Source organism: Strigops habroptila, chromosome W (assembly GCF_004027225.2).
Source record: "Strigops habroptila isolate Jane chromosome W, bStrHab1.2.pri, whole genome shotgun sequence".
Classification (NCBI taxonomy): domain Eukaryota; kingdom Metazoa; phylum Chordata; class Aves; order Psittaciformes; family Psittacidae; genus Strigops; species Strigops habroptila.
The window spans coordinates 21,838,941-21,857,136 of NC_044301.2; positions in this window are offsets into that span (position 1 = coordinate 21,838,941).

An 18,196-nucleotide genomic window follows, 5' to 3' on the forward strand; every position below is an offset into this window, starting at 1 on the left:
TCCATTGTGCGCCTCTACAAATAGGACGTTTTATAAATATTAAGATAAATTCTGGACTGTTTTCTGCCACTTTTCGTTTTAGTCCTGAAAAATGTGCCCAAGACCCAACTATCCATCTCTATGCAAACTCCAGAAATTCCATGTATGTGTCAGGGTGAGAAAGATACATTTTGCCTAAGTTAGAACAAGCAAACCAACCAAAGAAAACCAAACAAAAAACCAACCAACCAACCCCCCCAAAAAAACCCACAAAACCCAAAACAAACAAAAGAAACTTCAATAAAAACCAAGCATGATAAAATTCAGAAGCACTCAGGAGATATCCTTTGTGAGTGGTGGGTACGATGTTGTCTTTTAATTGCCAAAGTAGTAGTTTTGGCATAGTTTTCTGAACAAAGTGCTAAATATTTTTTCAGTCCTGCAGTTGTCATTGTGGGCTTTGCTAGAGACATTATAATGCCTGTGTATATTGAGCAAAAATGTCCAAACCTGTGATCAAACACCACTTTATATGAAGCTGTACAATTAAATGTTACCTGCAAGGATAAGGATTTAGTGAAATTTCTTTGCTTTTTTAATTTTTTTCCCACAAATCAAGTATCTGATTGCTTTTGACTTATCAAGAGGCTCATTTGCAAAATGACTGCAAATTTGGAGCTACTTTTGTATGTCAGAAAGCATCACAGAATTTTATTGTTATGCCCTTCAGGTTAACATACAGCTAGAATATTTCACAGATTAATGAACCCTGTCTTATGGAGATTAATTTATGAAATATTTTTGTCTGTTTATATGAAGTCACAGTAGCAATGTCTGCTTCAGAAAAGTGTGCATATGGAAGGCTAAATTTAAAAGTGAAATGCCAAGGAAAATTAACTTCCTGTGATATTAGGTCATAATTTCAGTAATGACAGTGCATCCTGCAGGAATGGGAGACGTTCCAATGTGAGAAATCCTCAGCTGCTGTAAGACATTAGATAATGAGGGGGGGATTAAACCACTTCATTTCTACCAAATTTACTGCATTTACAGGAAATTTAAAGTTGAAACATCTTATAGGAAGAGCTTGACAGCGAGTAGAATACATTGTAAATGAAAAGGATTGGGATGAACATGCTACTGACCTAATGAATGTTTACCCTGGCACAGGGAAAGACATTGCCAAGGCCCTGGCTGCTCAGGCAAAGAGGATGTTGTTATCACATGAATCTGTGCAAAGGCAAGAGAAAAATATTAGAGATGCTGGAGATTGTTGCTTCTTGAATTCCAAGACAGAAGTCTGCACCTCCAGCATGTCTTGGTATGTTCTAGTACAGGTCTTGCAGGGTTTGCTTCCTTTCCTGGTTTAGGATGCAGTGTTGCAGCCAGGGCAGAATGAAAGAATTTGTTGTAGTTGTTAAAGCCCACTTTAACACTTTAAATGGCCATTTAAAAGATAAATATTTACCAAGAATGTAGCAAAGGACTCCTCGTTTCAACATAGTCACTCTGGTTTTGATTTCTTCACAAAATGCATGCTGTAAATCAAGAAAATATTTTAATATTCTGATGAAGTACTTTCTTGAATATTGGGTCCACCAAATTAATCTGATATCTATATTGTAGATAGATCTGTTAACTTGAGGATGGCTTTTATTTGAAGTGTGCACAGTTTTCAGGTGAACTACTGTTTTCACAGAAAATTACAGTTCTTTTTCCAGTGCATGTTTCTGTAAGTTTAGGGACAGTTAAAAGTCATTTTCATGAGAAAACAGTTCTGTTGTTAAATCAATGTCATGCATAAAGATCATCAATGAAACACTCTGCCAGATTATTTATCAACTCCACTTTTAAAGTGAGAAGTCTGAGTACCAAGGAAACGTGGTGAGGTTTGTGTGTTCTTTGGGGAGCTGCTGTTCTCTGGAGTTGCTGCTTTTCCCTAACAAATTATCCACTTACTTACTTTTTTTTTTAGCAATACTGGGGTTGTTTGTTTTTGTGTTGCTGTGTGTGGTGTGTGTGTGTTTGTGTTGGTGGGGTTTTGTTGATTGGTTGGTTGGTTTTCTCAGATCTCTTAAAACTCCATTTTGACCATCTTGGTGGCTGGGATGGGTGTTTCCAAGCACCCTCGTTATTGAATTTGTAATAACAGAGCAGGTACCAAAGGAAGCATACTGACAGCAGGATGGAAAACCCATCCTGAGCATGTCCCCCCAGCCCGTGGGCCTTTGCAGGGGAGGCAAACAGAGCAGCAATGCTCTGCGTTTCCGCTTAGCCTCTCCCGGCTTTACACACAGCAGGGTTTGGTTTCACTGAATAAATCTTAGGGCCGTTTCATGAAAATTAGACAGTCTGTGAAATGAAACGTAAGCACCTGGCAGATGGCTTGTAAAAAAATCTCAGGAACCACCTGGATTTTTAGGGATCTGAGTTACCTGAACTGAGAGGAGTTCTTCTGGCATTGCTGACCTATGTGAAGCAGTTTTACAGATGTTGGGATTTCTGTGAAATGCTGCATGTTCCCCAAATGCAGGGCATAGTGTCACCCCTGGTGATTGCCCCATGAAAAAGGAGGCTCGCATCTAGCTTGAGGATTTGAGGCTCACATAATTCATCCAAACAGCGGTCCTTTTTGGGACAGCCTGGGCTTGGAGGGGAGGTACGGTGCAGGTCTCCAGAGGGGCTGCTTGAAACTGCAGCCGTCCATCCCCTTGCATCCCTCGGCCTGAGGATGCTCATGGGGACAGATTCATTTGCTGGATTGTGAATTGATTCACAGTGCTCTCCAGAAGTGGTTCTGTTCTCATCCTCTTCTTGACCAGTTGAACCGTGTATGAGTTCCCAAGTTCTGTATTCCCTTATTTGTTAAATGTTATTACTTTGTGATTGTGAATCAAGGCAGCATGGATCATGAACTCAAAGTAGAGCACAAGTAGTTCCAAATAATGATCTTGGACTTTGAACACTGTCACTGGAAATAAATTAGGAACTCTTAAATTGTATTTTATTCTACAAGACATCTGCTTTGTATCATCTTTCTCAATAGAACTAGACCAGTCTCAACTAAGCAGAATGGATGTTACATGTGTTTGCTGTGAAGGTCATGAAGGTCTTCCTTACCAGGCTGTAAGCAGGATCAGATTCTGCCCAGTAGATTAAGTCAACTTTTGCAAATTTTCCTATGGTATCAATCATGGTGGAATCTCCTATTTTTACTTCATTTTGGTGATTGCTTTTTACCTGACAGATTCTTTCTTGCTCTTCTGTGTAGCTCGTCACTTGTTACTTGAGAAACTTTACATCGGGAATTTGGAGTGTCTCGTTCTACTTTGCACATCATTGGTTTATGTGTATGAGCTGTAGCGAAGTGCAGTGATTGCTTAAAAACAATATAGTTACTTAAAAGAAATGACTTTGTGTGGGGAGGGGTTTGTTTTTTTTTCTTTTTGTTCCCATCACAATAACACTTTGCAGGTGATTATTAAATTAGAGATTTTATTTTCTTTTTCCCAACCTTTTTCATGTCAGTGCCCATCATTAGTAGTAATTTCTCACATTTTACAAAAGAATTTTCTGTCCTGCCTCCGCGCCCCCCAAATAAAGAAGGGCTTTGACACGCTATGACAAGGAGGTGGGGGGGTAGGGTGTTTTATTTTTTGCAAATACAGTGCTTTTGACTTTTCTTTAAAAAAAAATAAAATCTGTCGACTATTAAAATGTGACAGGGCAATATTTAATCTGAATAGAGGCATGTTGACTCCTCTTATTTAAAACTGACAGTTAAGGACATTTCTCTCTTTATTCCTTATGATACATGCAGACAAGTCTTCACTGCTAACTAGTATACAAAATCAAAACTAAAAAAATGAGTACCTTATAAACAATATATGAATGACAATTGCAAGTTTAATCTAGCAAAGAAACCTTTTTTTATCCTGTAAGAAAATTAAAGCCCTTTCAAATTAGCTTGATATATGGAGACAGGCTGACATCATTAATTTTCAAATATTCATTCTTCTTCCCTTGCTCCCACTGCATGCAGATGTGCAATGCTCCAGGTGCTCTGCATAGGTCCACAGTGACACCTATAGCGAGAGGTGGATTGTGCTTTGGCTGAGGTGGTGGTGGGGTAGGTTGGCTCAGGAGTGTGGGACCTGCTCTTCCTCTTCTCTGGGGATGTATTTGGGCCATTTGGCATTGGGTTTGGTTTTCTAGTCTTTTTAAGAATAAAGATGATCTGGTGGCACTGATGGCAAACTGTTGGGCTGGCTTGGACCATGATCTCTGCAGCAGAAAGCTGAAAGGCTTTTCTGAGAACTTGAAGTTCTTCCTGGCTCATCATACCAAAGGCTGAAAAGGCCAAGTTGTTCAATTTTTCCCTAGTTACTTTCTGAAGCAATTGTGCAAATACCTGTAACCATGGAGTATCTTCTCCTGCCTGTTGCCTGTGCTTTGCTACTGCGGAGGTTGGTGATTCTGGGCTAACAGCAGCATTCACTGCTCTCTATCCCATGGCTGTCCCCAGCATTTCCCATCAGAACAGTGAAGTCCCAAGCAGAAAAGTCCTCTTAGTTATCTTTGTGGAAGGATAAGCTGAGCATTTTTACAAGCTTTCCTGCATATTTTCAGTTGTTCTGTGGCAGAGTGCATAGAGGGAGGTCAATGTAGCCCAATATCTCAGCTGTTTGTCTGTGGATAGCAATGAGGCATGTGCTGCCATTCTCACTGGATGAGAAGAGAAAGATTTAAATGTAAATGAACAGCAACTGAAGACAACAGGTCAGGCTTTGTAAGGTTCCTTTGACTAAGATGGCCATAGCACAGTAACAATAGATGTCCTACTACCATGGAGGCTAGTTTGGAAGTCCCTTTATGATGGCTGATGCAGTACATCCAGGACCAAGAGAAAGATCAGCACTTGAGGGAATCAAGAGTGGAAATCATAAGGTACCTGTATTTGTTACTCAATACAGCCAGTAAACTGCCTACATGGTCTCAATAAAAAAATGTTTTCTTTTGGAAAAGGAATCAGCTTCAGTAGCATTAAATAGAAATTTAAACCCTCTGACATCAGGAGTTTAAACATCAGATGCACGAGCAACAGGATATAGCCCATTCTTAACCTCATCCTGTCTGTTTGAGGAGCAGGAGTGAATCCTAGAAGGAGATGAAACAGCAATTATGATGGTTAGACCAAAACTGTGAATCCTTCTCTTTGCATCAGTCAATTAATTTAAAAGAGGGAAAAGTCAGATGTATATTTTGTACTTGTCCCAGATGAGATTAGGAGAATCTATAATGCCCTAAGACAGACAGTTCAGACTTTTACAAGTGAACTGATATAGTGTCATGCAGGTTCTGCAGAGGAATTTGGGGTCAGTAGACATTTTCACATAGGTTTGAGAGAAGAATAATCAGACTATCAGCTGTAGTGTTTAGATAATCCTGGGCAGACAGTCAGACAGTAGCGGAAGAGAGGACTGACAGAGGAAACTGGAGACCAAAATGATGAATTATAGAATTTATGATGTTGAACCTCCTGCAAATCCAACTGTGAACGTAAGGTACAAAATTTAACATCTTTTCTAGTGGGAGTCACATCTCAGAATTAAGCTGCTAGTGAAAATTTTTTTGAGTAATTTTTGTTCCAAAACTTGTGTGTGCATCCAAGCCAAAAAAGATCCAAATCTATATGGAAAATATAGGAGGATCTGATGCCTTAGGTAATGTGTGTGTGGCTAATAACCATGTTTCTACAGATAACGAGGTGGTCAAGGACTCCATATGGGCAGAAAATCTTTCTATGTTTACAGCCAGGGACAAATGGAAATGGGCAGGGGAGCAGTATATGGAGATGGGGAGGTGATGTGTTCTTGATAAAACAGAGGTAGTGACTCTATACCAAATAGAGCTTCACACACTTACTGTTGTTTTGTCATTTTTGCTCTCAAGACACCTACAGGTGCTCTCTTGTATAAGTCTGGCTTTAACTTTGATATGCCAGTGTCCTTTGATTTGTGTCAAGGCTGTAAACTTTGTCTCATCCAGGATCTGCTGTCTGCTCCTGGAGCCCTGTCTCTGTCTTGGCAATGATCACCCTGGCCCTGCTCCCACAGCCTTCACTCCAGCAGCCTTGTGCCTCTCACATCTCTGCAAATATGTTCAATGAGATGATTTCACTGCTCCGACTGCATCACAGCTCTGTTTAAGGCCCTTTGTTGGCTCCACTGCATCCACCAAAATCTGTCTTTATTTCAATCCCCTTTATAGTTTTGCCAAAGCTTGCTTCTCTGTCATGGTTTTATTTGGATATCTGCCCTCATTGTCATCCTCTCCAATTACTTGCTTTTCTGATGAATATTTTTGCATTTTCTTCCATAGTGTCATTAAAGAGTGAGAAAAGCACTTGAAGTCCCCAAAGCCATCACCCTCCTTTCTTTCCCATCTCTTCCCACTAAAGGCTTGCAGCCTCGCAATGGCAGAGCAAGCAGCGAGCTGTGAGTGGCACAGCTCACTTGCTGGGAGTTGTTCATATACAGTTATGGTTAGTACATGCTCTTCTGTCACCTATCTAGCCCCACTTACTAATTTTATTCACTTCTACAGCTTAACATTTTACTTGTAAGTTCTTCAAGGCAGTTGCCGTCATTTCTTCTACTGGTACAGAACTTGAAGATGATGCTACAATATAAATGAAATAATAATAAACATACACTATCAAACATGATAAGCTTGGGTAGTAATTATTTGAGATGAATAGAAGTCATTCTCTAGTTCTGAAAAAAACTGCTATCCTTGCCAACAGAGGTCAACCTATATAGATTGCAGATTTGGGGTGGTTTTGTTACTGTAAAAGTCGGTCAGAGAAACTCTCTAAGACTCAATTTGGAGTTTTAGAAAGCAGGCATTCTTTATTGCAGCACTGGGCACACATGTGAATTGTTTTGCAAAGGTGAGCACACCCGTTACTTGCCAGCATGGGCTGTATATTTAGCATACTCATGCATATTTACAGAGTTTCCAGGAACTAATTATAATATTTGCATCCTAATTAAGCATGCGCTTTCTTGCTGAGTGGGGATCTCTGGTGGTCACTGATAGTCTTCCTCACTGTGTTTACTGAATGACCTCAGTGCTTGCGCACGCTCGCAAGGTCCTAGTGCTGAGTTAGCAGTTGGTATGTCCTTGCTTCTGTTCTGTTCCAGTCTCGCTCCACATTGGGTGCCACTCTGTTATCTTGAAGGCTGGCATCCTTGGTCTTATTTACTGTCTCCTTAGCTGTTATCAATCTCATGATGTTCCTTCCCCCATCAGCCGAACATTCCTTTCTCTCTACGTGTTAGTAAGTTAGAAAAGTTTGGTCTATTCTACCATGTTAAAGGCACACACACTATTGTTAGTTTAAAATTTAAGCCTACAGTTTAACTGCTTTTAGTCGGAGTCTTTGCATAGTCAGATCTTTGGTTCTATTCATTGTTAGGCAAGATGAATCCATGAATCACTATGGATTCTGTAGCCTAAACCCCATAGTGCTAAAGAGCACTTTAGTTTCATTTTTAAAGTGTGATGAAGCAGTGGCTATCCTGGGTTCTCTCATGATGGGAGCAAATGAAGCGGGGAATCTTACCTGGTTCTGGTGCTGAAGGGAAGGGGTCTCTGCAGTAGCTATGCCAAAATAGATTTTAAAAATATAACAAGAAAACACAATTTTAAAGTAAATAAGTGTGACCATGTAGTGCTTAGGCATAGAAACTTAAAAGGGCAAATAATATACTGCATGTATTAGGTTCTGTATAGAGGCAGCATACATACATGTGATGGTAATAGCGAAATCTGCATCCCTGTATCAGGGAGAGCCCAACCCCTATCCAAGGGCACAACTGTAAATTAGTGGAGATATTAGATTGGATTTCTTTTTTTTCTTTCTTGGTAGGAATTACTTCTTTACCACGTGAAGACACTGACAGCACTTGCATCCTTTCTATTTATCTAGCTTGTTCAATAAAACAAGCTTCCAATAATTTCTCTAATAGCAAAGAAGGGAAATCATAGAGTTAAATAGGAATTCTGGCCGACATCACACAGGTTTCCTGAATAAAGGCACTGGAAAACTCATGAAGTGTTAAACTATGTACACAATTCACTAAACTGAGCCCTTGGAAAGTGAGACCACAAAAGACAGTCACTTCAGGAATGACAAAGCATACTGCAAATGAGTGATTCTCACTGAAATGAAAATGTGAGTCTGGGTTTACAATTTGCTGGCTCTTAGAGATATAGCATTGATTAGTCACCAATCACGCTGCATATGAAGGGAGAAGCAGAAAAAGTATGGTGAAAGTTTCCTCTTTGCACCCCTCAAATATGATGGATGCTCTAAGTTTACGTAAGTGCAAGGGGAGAGTGGCCAAGTGCATGGAGGGAGAAATCCATCAAGGGATACTGAACACAAACATATCTCTCCTGCTCCGGAGCTCCCTGAGCAGCAAGCTGTTGGGAGAGTGTTTGAGGGAAGTATTGCTAGATGCATGCTCTATTTTTACACTCCTCCCTGGGTACCTGTTTTTGACTGTTGTATGCTGAACACAGGAATAAGTGGACATTTGATGGGACCCATTACAGCCATTTGTAGGTTATCTTCTTCTTTGCTATATTAATTCAGAGAAAGTAGAGAAATACAGCTTCAGTAGTATTTGTCTTATACACCAGAACAACCACAAAAGAGATCTGGTCACGTTATTCAGCTTATATGACAACGCCTTATTCTTCTGTTCCACCACAACCCCACAGGTTGTAAGGTGGCCTGTCAGAGTGAGGTTGGCAATCTGGGATGTTTTCAGTGCATCCATATGGATAGCCACATTATAGGAAATTGCATTACTCCTTTCGGTCTTCCCAGGATTATCAGAGGATCTCTTTAACGACGAGGGCAGTACACAGTTGAGAAGCTGATTTTCATTTGCTGTTTGTCTCCAGTCTTGCAGATGAAGTGAGGTTTAGTGTAGAATTGTACCTTAATTTCAGTGTTGTATATAAAGCTTTTAAAAAACCCCATCTTTATTCCTCAAAAGAAGTAAACTTTTATTACACTTTTTCTATTGTTGTAAATTTGATTGGCCAGATGTTTTTTAAGCTTACTATGTTTTTGTTCAAAATTGTAAGATTTTGACTGGGGCCTGTTTTGGTGAATGTTAGTTTTTTGGTTTTTTGGGGTTTGTTTTTTTTTTTACCTCAACTTTTGCAGATGTAAGTTCTATGATTTACAAAGCTTGCAGCATATCTTTGTTTTGGTGACCTAAAATGTCCTGAGGCATGACAAACTCTCTCATGGAGATATTTAAAGGAAGGATACAGGAGGTAGTGGTAAGGGCGAGGGGATGATTGAAGTTTGTTTTGGCACATCAGAAGAGATGCAGCAGGTTCCCAGCCTGTGGGAACTGAACATGAACACAATGTGCCCCACTGACATAACAGCTATCAGGGCACAGTGCTCCCAGGTCCTTCCTGTCACATTTCTGCCTATATCTCTTTCAGGAATTGTCCACAGATGCTTCCTTGGGCACCTTTGCTGGTGTCTTAAACTGCAGCCCTTAGGTGGCACTCAGCTGTAATGCTGGATTGCTTTTTGATTCTCAGTCTACCTAGAAAGGGAAGGGTGAATAAATCAAGTGGGCAGTGCAGTGAGTGCATTCCTTTGCTGTGTATGGACCCAGCATGTTTTGTGGGATTTGTGGCTGGAGAGCAGCCAAAGGATTAGGTCTGGGGGGGGAGGGAGGGCGGCAAGCTAGATGTTCTAGGCTGAACATCACCTGCCTTTCAGGAAACCTCATCCATACCTGTAGATCAGTCTGTGTAGGAGAGGGTCCAAGTCCCATCTCTTCCTGTCCAGTTGCTAGGCAAGTGATATGCCAGCAAAGGCAAAGCATCCTCTTTGAAAGTGAATTAGGAACTCGTGGCAATATAATGCTGGTAACATTTAAACATGGAATTTTAGCAGATAATTTTCTATGGGGATTAAGATCAGGTACTGCCAGTGATGCTCTACTGTCATCCATGATCCCTCCCCCCCCAAAATCCCTTCCTCTCCATATATCTTACTAAAGGAATGTTCCATCTTTAGTTTAGAGTTTACTTTCTGTGTGCGGCTTCTTGTTAGTTTACCTGAAAAATGCAATAGGCAACAGCGGGTGGAAGGCAGGTAAGGGACAACAGGCACTGACTTCAAACACAAGCATCAGCATGGGCATGACTGAAATTCAGGCCAAAAAAATGAATCAGAGAAGAATTTTTTTTTCTGCAAATAACCCACTTTCTTATATACTCCCTGCCCATTTTAATTCCACCCAAAAAATAGAGATGTTTCTTTCCTCCAATTTTTACTCCACGGGCCACAAAAGCCATGGAAATTCAATATGCAGATCTTGATCTGAGAGGAGGTTGCATCCCTTGTCCTACATGCACATTTAAATATCTGTTTAATTACACTTTCCTTTCTACTTAACTCTTCTAAGATGAGCAGTTCTCTATTTCTCAGTATATTTGGTGATTATTAAGTGTGCTTAAAATGTGGGTGAGAACTGTGGCATGATGATGTCAGATTTAACAAATATGAAAATAAACAAAGCTGTTGAATACAGGCTTGACCAACAGTTGGATTCACATTTCTGGCCAACCCAAGGAGTGTAGAAGGAAGCAGAGTGTAGCAGTGCTGCTCTGACAGGTGCAGGGGGCTGGGGCAGGACCTCCCACTGCACAGCACAGGGATGCGCTGTGCTGCTTCAGAAGCTCGGCTTTAGGAAACTTTCCTCAGCTGCAAGAAATTGGGCTTATCAGAAACAGCAAGTTTAAAAGCACTTCAAAACCATGCTTTAGCCAATTTTCTGGTGAGCATTGTCAATATGTCAGAATATGTCTGCTGTATTTGACTGATTCAAACTAGTTTCAGTGTATCTCTAGCAGAAGTTTGCATTGGTGCAGAGAGCTCCCCTCTGGTGAGGTCCATGTCAGTTCTTTCACCAGTGTGTCCTTACAATCAGACTTTTCCCCATCTTTTTCTCCCTTTTCTGTCTCCTTTTTCTCTCTTTTGTTCTTTTCTCCCTGCAGCTCAAGTGGTGTTAGCCTTGTAAAGGTTAACCAGGCACTTGCTGATTTCCACAGACCCTATACTATTTTTGGTAGATTTATGCTGATTAAAACTGATTAAAACTCAATAAACTGCAGTATGTGATGTGAAGTAATACAACACTGCTCACTTCCCATTATCTGTATTGACACAGAATCACTAAAAATTGGCAAATAGCTGTTTTGTTGCTGAAGTCAACATACTTGACCCTGTTTAGACACGGGGAGAGAATCTGTGTAAAAAGTTGCTGTTTCTATAGTGATTTTTTTCCAGAGTGAAGCCCCACTTAAGGTTATCAGCATTTTTCAAACCTGAAGGAAGAGGGGTGGTCTGCATATGGTACATGTAGAAATGAAACCCCATTAGTTTCAAAATGTAAACATCAGGGTGTCAAACACTTGAACTTGTCTGGTTTCAGCACATACACCTCTTGTGATCATGGTTAACTGAATATAGTTTAAAATTAAAAAGTTTAAATGAAAGTTATTTTTCTGCAGGCTGTTTTCCAAATTTTCCTAGTCCTAATGTTTTTACTGTACTTGTTCTATTAAACAGCAGCCACATGCGTCTGAACATATGTATGAATTGAGTGCAATATTGGCTAAATGAGACATAAGGTAGCCACCTGCTCCGACACAACTCTTAGTGCGAACATACCAAAGAGAAGAGATTTAAAAACAGTTACAATCTATAATGGACTCGTTAGAGCAAAAGAACAAACTAAACTAATTTAAACTAATTTGTCCCTTAGGATGGTAATTCATTGACAGGACTACCCTGCTATTGAAATTGTGCTGTTTGCACAGCAGAGCGTATTAGATAAATAGCAGTAATAGCTGTTCTCTGCATTTAATAAGCTAGCTAAAATTTCTTGATATGCTTGATCTATATGACAAAATTTATTTTTTGCTTTCTAGTGAGAAGCCAAGAATGCCTTTGATTTTTCTATAGCTACTTTCAGGCATGCAAAAAGCTTGTGCACTGTCTGCAGTGGACTGAGTATCATGCAGCAGCAGGATCTTGGGGTGGTGGAGGACAGGAGCATGGCACCTCCCAGTCTGTGCCATGCCTGCTGTTGCCCTGTCACTGTCTCTGGGGCCTGACTGACTTTCCTTTGAAAACGTTCCCATGAAAGGTGCTGTTTACTGTAAGCAGCAACGTTATCTCATGTTAATACACACATACCTAGAAAGATCTGGCTGGTTGCTTTATATATAGTTTTCTTTTTAATATATTGCTGTTTATAGAAATACATCTGATGAGGAACAGATCAGAAATATTTGCAGAACACAAAGCTATCAGTGGGTCGGTTTGGACTGTGGGTCCAAAGACACAGAACTGTGAGCAGCACCTCTGCTGATTGCTCCCAAGTGTGGGGACTTCCAAAAAGCTTGCATGGGGAAATTGCTGTGGAGTAATTTGAGGTGAGAATTTTAGCTAGCTCTGTACTAATTCTTTCTGTGGACAGTCTCTTGGGGCAGGAAGATCTCTGTGAGAGGCAGCTCACTCAGTTTCCCAGTGTGGTGAGATCTGCTTAATGCCCTGGGAACATCCTTGGGTAACTGGGGCAACAGATCCCAGGCACTGAGTCTGCACTGAGCTCACGGCACACGGATGTACTTTTGTTCCAGGACATGCTGCTGTGCTTTGACACAGTGCAGCCAGTTATGGGGTGGACTAAGAAGGGGATTAAGGCAGGATTTAAAGACCTGTGACCTGATCTTGGAGGGAGCCTGTCACTCCAGTTCATTCTGCTCTGATGTCAGTAGTGGGAGGATGGGCAGAGGTCTGAGCCCTGCTGGGGAAGGGCAGGAGGAGGGAGCACAGCAGGGAGGGCAGGTGGTATTCCTGTTGGCTGGATGGCAGTTGGAGGAGCCCAGGGGCTGTTGAAAGCACTTTAGCTGGGCCGTATCTGGCTACACTTAGTCTTAATTCACCACTCAGAGTATCCACTTCTAAACCTCTTATTTTGCTGGTCTGCATCACATCCCTGTAATTACTTGGACATGGGACTGGTTATTGTGGCTTCACTATACCCCGACTGAAAGAAATCTTCTGATATTTTTGTACAGCTGCCTTGCTGTTTTTCTCACAATTTGCCTGGCCTAATTACAATAAATGGCCAACTTCAGCATTAGTATCTAGATCTGCTTGAGAGTCCAGAGGGAAAAGACAGATGAACTTTAAATGCTGGATGTAATAGTAAGACCAGTTGTTCTCAGGGTACCCAGACCTCTGAGCTGGAAGACTGGGAGCAGAACGAAGCCCCCATAATCCAAGGGGAAATGGTCAGTGACCTGCTATACCACTTAAACACACACCAGTCTATGGGGCTGGATGGCATCCACCCAAGGGTGTTGAGGGAGCTGTTGGACGTGCTCACTGAGCCCCTTCCCTTTATTTACCAGCAGACCTGGCTAACCAGGGAGGTCCCAGTTGACTGGAAGTTAGCACAAGTCATATGAGGAGCAGCTGAGGGTACTGAGGTTGCTCAGTCTAGAGAAAAGGAGGTTGAGGGGAGACCTTATTGCTCTCTGCAACTCCTTGATAGGAGGTTGTAGCGAGGTGGGGTTGGTCTTGTCCTATTACTTATTACTTGGGAGAAAAGAGGAAACAGCCTCAAGTTGTGCCAGGGGAGGTTTAGACTGGATATTAAGAACAATTTCTTCACCGAAAGGGTTGTCAAGCACTGGAACAGGCTGCCCAGGGAAGTGGAGTCACCATCCCTGGAGGTATTTAAGAGATGCGTAGATGTGGTGTTTAGGGACACGGTTTAGTGGTGGACTTGGCAGTGCCAGGTTAATGGTTGGACTCAATCTTAAAGGTCTTTTCCAACCTAAACATGTCTATGATTCTATGATGTTTGCAAGTGCCTGTGTGAAAGGGTCAAAAAGACAAGTTGTGTATCTTTAGTGCTAGCGCTCCTGAAGTAGGGGTATGATGATTTAAATTTTACTCTAACAAGTATCCTTACAGAAAGCATCACTTGGAAACAAACTTCACAGATTCCTTGCCCCTTACCAAGAGCAAACTTGCTGCTTTTCATTAAGCTGTTTGATTGCTATCAAGCTGCTTGTGTCAGTGCCAAAGGCAGCCAGGGCTTTGTACAATGTGCTGGGTAATTGTGCAGTTTCTGTGGTCTGCTTTTGGAACAATGTCTCATAAAAATCTTAAGCAGCTATCACTTTTCATGGCTAATGAACTGAGGATCTGGGAATTAGATCCAGAGCCAATTCTTGGATTAAAACTTCTGAGCCCAAAACAAGGCTGTCTTCAGGAATAAAAAACAACCCCGGGCTGCTGGAATAGGGTACTACAGACTCTGACCTTCAAGAGGTGAGATAAGTGACCAACGTGAAGGGTACAGCAAAAACTAATCAAGGAGGAGGGATAAATACCAAAGGCCTTGTCTGAGAGTCATGCAATTGAGTGGCGGGGGGGAATTGTTTGTTTTTTAAGTTGCAGAAATATTTGAAGTAAGTATCCCTCAACATTCACATGCTGATCAAGGACAGAATTAGTTTAATGGCCTCAGCCTGCCCCTGGTGAACAGGGAGTGGGAGAAACCCCCCAACCTGTTCCACGCACAAAGGAGCAGATTGGTAACCTCGGCGGTAGGTGAATGGTCTGTATTCAGAGGGAGGTTTAAAGGCAGATTTCATCCCGCAGACCAATAATTTTTAACAATTGCATCACAAAACCCACAGTCTCCTCAACACCCTAAAAGCCAAAGAAAATACCTGTATAAAGTATAGATTTTAGTGCTTCCAGGAAAATGAGAATATGGAGAACTGTAGAGTTGTAAATAGTGGCTTTAACAGGAAAATTCCAGAATGTATTCAAAGTAGATTAGCTATTGCCATGCCTCCTCGCATGCCCTCCTCTCTTTCCTTCCTTCCTTCCCCCCAGCCTGCTTTTATTTGTTTTGAATTTCACTTCTGCTCTCTTAGTTGTCAGAATTTGCACTTATTTCTGTTAGGGAACATGGCCATTCTTTTTTTATGGCAAGGTGAAGATAATTTTATTTTCATCACTTTTCCCCCACTCCTGTGATGGATTTACTTGGAAAAAAAATGATGGGCTTCACAAACTGGTCTGACAGTTGTGATGCAGAGAGTGAGCTGGCTGAGCAGGGACAGTGAGGCATCTCTGTACCTATTATGGCAAAAATCGATAATGCTTTCTGTAAATTGCTCCTCCCAAAGGAGATGAACAAATGCAGGAGACAAGGGAAGCCATAATTCTGTATGAAAGCCCCTACCAGTGTAATTATCAGGAAGGGCTTTTTTTTTTCCTTTCCTTTTCTCTCTCTCTCTTTTTTTTTTTTTTTTGGGGGGGGGAAGGGTAGGGGTGGTGAAAAGGAAAATGAGAAAGAGCGGGATGCAAGAAAAAAAAGACTTAAGACTTATTTTTCAAGAAATGTTAATTGAAGGCTAAGATTCTGTGAATTGTCCAAATAAATTGCTGGGGGGGGGCAAGGAAGGAATTAAGATAATTTTTTGAAGTACTCAAATTCTTTGGATGTCTTTACATTCTGATTATGCATTCAGAATTGCCTGTTTAATTTTGTCTGATGGACAGCAGTTCTTTAATCATCCAGAACCAAGAAGTTCTGTTAATCCTCACACACATTCTGTTACAGTGAGTGGGAATTCCACAGAACACCAAGACCCAGATTTTTCCTATTCTGGAATCATGTAAATTATATATCAAATGGTATGAAAGGTAATCAGAAACTGAGTAGAGGAGCACATGACACCTTTACTGCTGATGAGACTGACACTATTTGTCTAGTAATTAAGGAATAACAGGGAATTTGGGTCAGTGATACTTGGCAAAGGTGCAGAGCTTGAACAGAAGGGATGGTGAGAAAGTAAGAGCATAACTGAGGAAGATGGTTTGCTTTTAAGTGCTGGTGCTTCCTCTGAAATGTAAGATGACCAGTAGTAGGTCCTGCAGTGTGTTTGCCTTTCATCACAAGGACGTTCCCTTTGTGAATATCTTAAGGTACAAGCTGACATTATCCAAAATGGATATGGATACAATACATTGGGATTGAGGATATTCATGACTGGGCCTTACCTTATCGCTGGTTTCATGTGAGCCTTTGGCAAGTCCTGCAGTTTCACCAAGTCTCAGCTGTCTCATTGCAGAAGTGAGATTAGTAATAACAGTTGTCTTTGTTAAGGTCTTCACTTTCTTCAAACAAAAAATACTTGAATGCTTAGCATCTTATTCGATAGTACTTCCTCTGTCCAGAAAATACACGACTTGTTTTTGTGGAGACATGCTGTGAGACCCCTTCCTGTCTACGCACTGGAAGTGTGATGCACAGCTCAGCAGTGTGACCAAAAAAAAATGACAATGGGCTGTTCTATCACCTTTCTCTTTCTGGCATTTCTGTTTCAGTGAGAAAACCAGTGAAAATATACCATAGAGGAATGAGAAGTATATTAGAGTTGTACCTTATCATAGGTGGAAGGTAAGATAGATAGACAAGAGATACTGCAAGCAGGTACTCAAATTTAAAGTGCCCTGAGGTTCAGAATGACTTTTCAGAAAGATGCATTTGGAAAGGGCATTCAGCAAGTTCAAAAAAAGCCATGGTAGGTAAAAGAGTTCAGCATCTATCATCTTGAATTAAATCAGAAGTGAAAGGAGAGGTACTGGTGGGAGACATTCAGCCTTTCAAAATCTGTCTCAGAGCTGTTGTTGGTTAAATACTTAGGGATGTATTGCCAGATGTGGGGAGATATCCATAGCAAAACTTGAGAGAACATAGCAAAGCTCTCACTGCGTGGTGTATGTTGAACTAGTGGCATAATGTCAATGAGTTAAGCTGCTTTTCCAGTGCTAAAATGACATATGTTGAATGAAGATGGATAAATAACAAAGGCAGGCAATGATGGAAAAGAGAAGGTATTCAAGAGAGGTATTATTTATTCACATAGATTTCCTATATTTAGCTTTCTAACACTGTAATTCTTGCCTCTTGGTTGGTTTCAATTTCTTTGGCAAATTTTTTTGTTCATGAATTCTAAGTCTCTTTTTGGAGTTCTAATAATTGCTTCAGAGTTTGAGGAGAATGTGTGAATGAAAGCAGACATTGTAATTCCAGCAAACCATTTTGTTAGAGATATTTCATGGTTTCTTAAAAACACAATAGCTGTTTGCAGTTTTTGTACAACTTCTGCACTGTGCAGACATTTTTTTGGAGTGCCTTTTTGTCCTATGATAAGCACATAAGGACTGATGAACTTCTTATATCATGTTCTCATAACCTGAGAAACAGCTTGAGTTTCTTCTTTCTAATACCTCTGGAATATAACCCTCTTTTGCTGGTTGGGAGATGAGTGTCAGATCAAGTTTCTACTTTGGCAGTAAGAAGCCACGAAGAAAATGCCTGAGTGTGTTTCACAGTGGAAGCCAGTCATTATGAAGTGGCATGTTTTGTTGTTCCCACCATGATTAGGTTGAGAAACTGTGATGGAGCAAGAAGTGAGGACATTCCTCTTTAAACCAGTATTCTGTCTCCCTCTCATGGAGGGGAAAAGCATAAGGCTGTGAGCACAGGAATAGAACAAGCAAAAATTATTTGCTAGAATCAATAATTTTCATGTTGTCTTAATGCATCTAAAATATTGAAAGGAAATATATTTAAAAGCTGTTATTATGGTTTACATATACTGCAAGTTTTAAATAATAAATTTGAAAGATGCTTCTGAAAAATAAGGGTGGCTCTCATAACTAGGAGGCAAGTCTGGGAACTCAGCATGCTGCAGGTCAAGAAAGGGCAACTGGAAAGGTAACATTAATCAAACCTGTGCCAGTGGCTGGGTATTGGTGATCTGCTTCCACTGGCAGTAGTTATTTCTTCTGAAGGGAAAGCCTTCTAAACAAGGCTGTGAATTGTTTTTCATGATCATATTGACAGATTGGGAAAGCAGTTTGTTCTACCAAATTTAACAATGAGATATCATCATTATCACAACTTTGGGGGAAATCTATAAAATCAATAAGTTTGTAGCCTGAACAGGATTTGTATCGCTTGCTGTGCTGGTGTTAAAGCATGAGCATATGGATTGAGTCACAGCC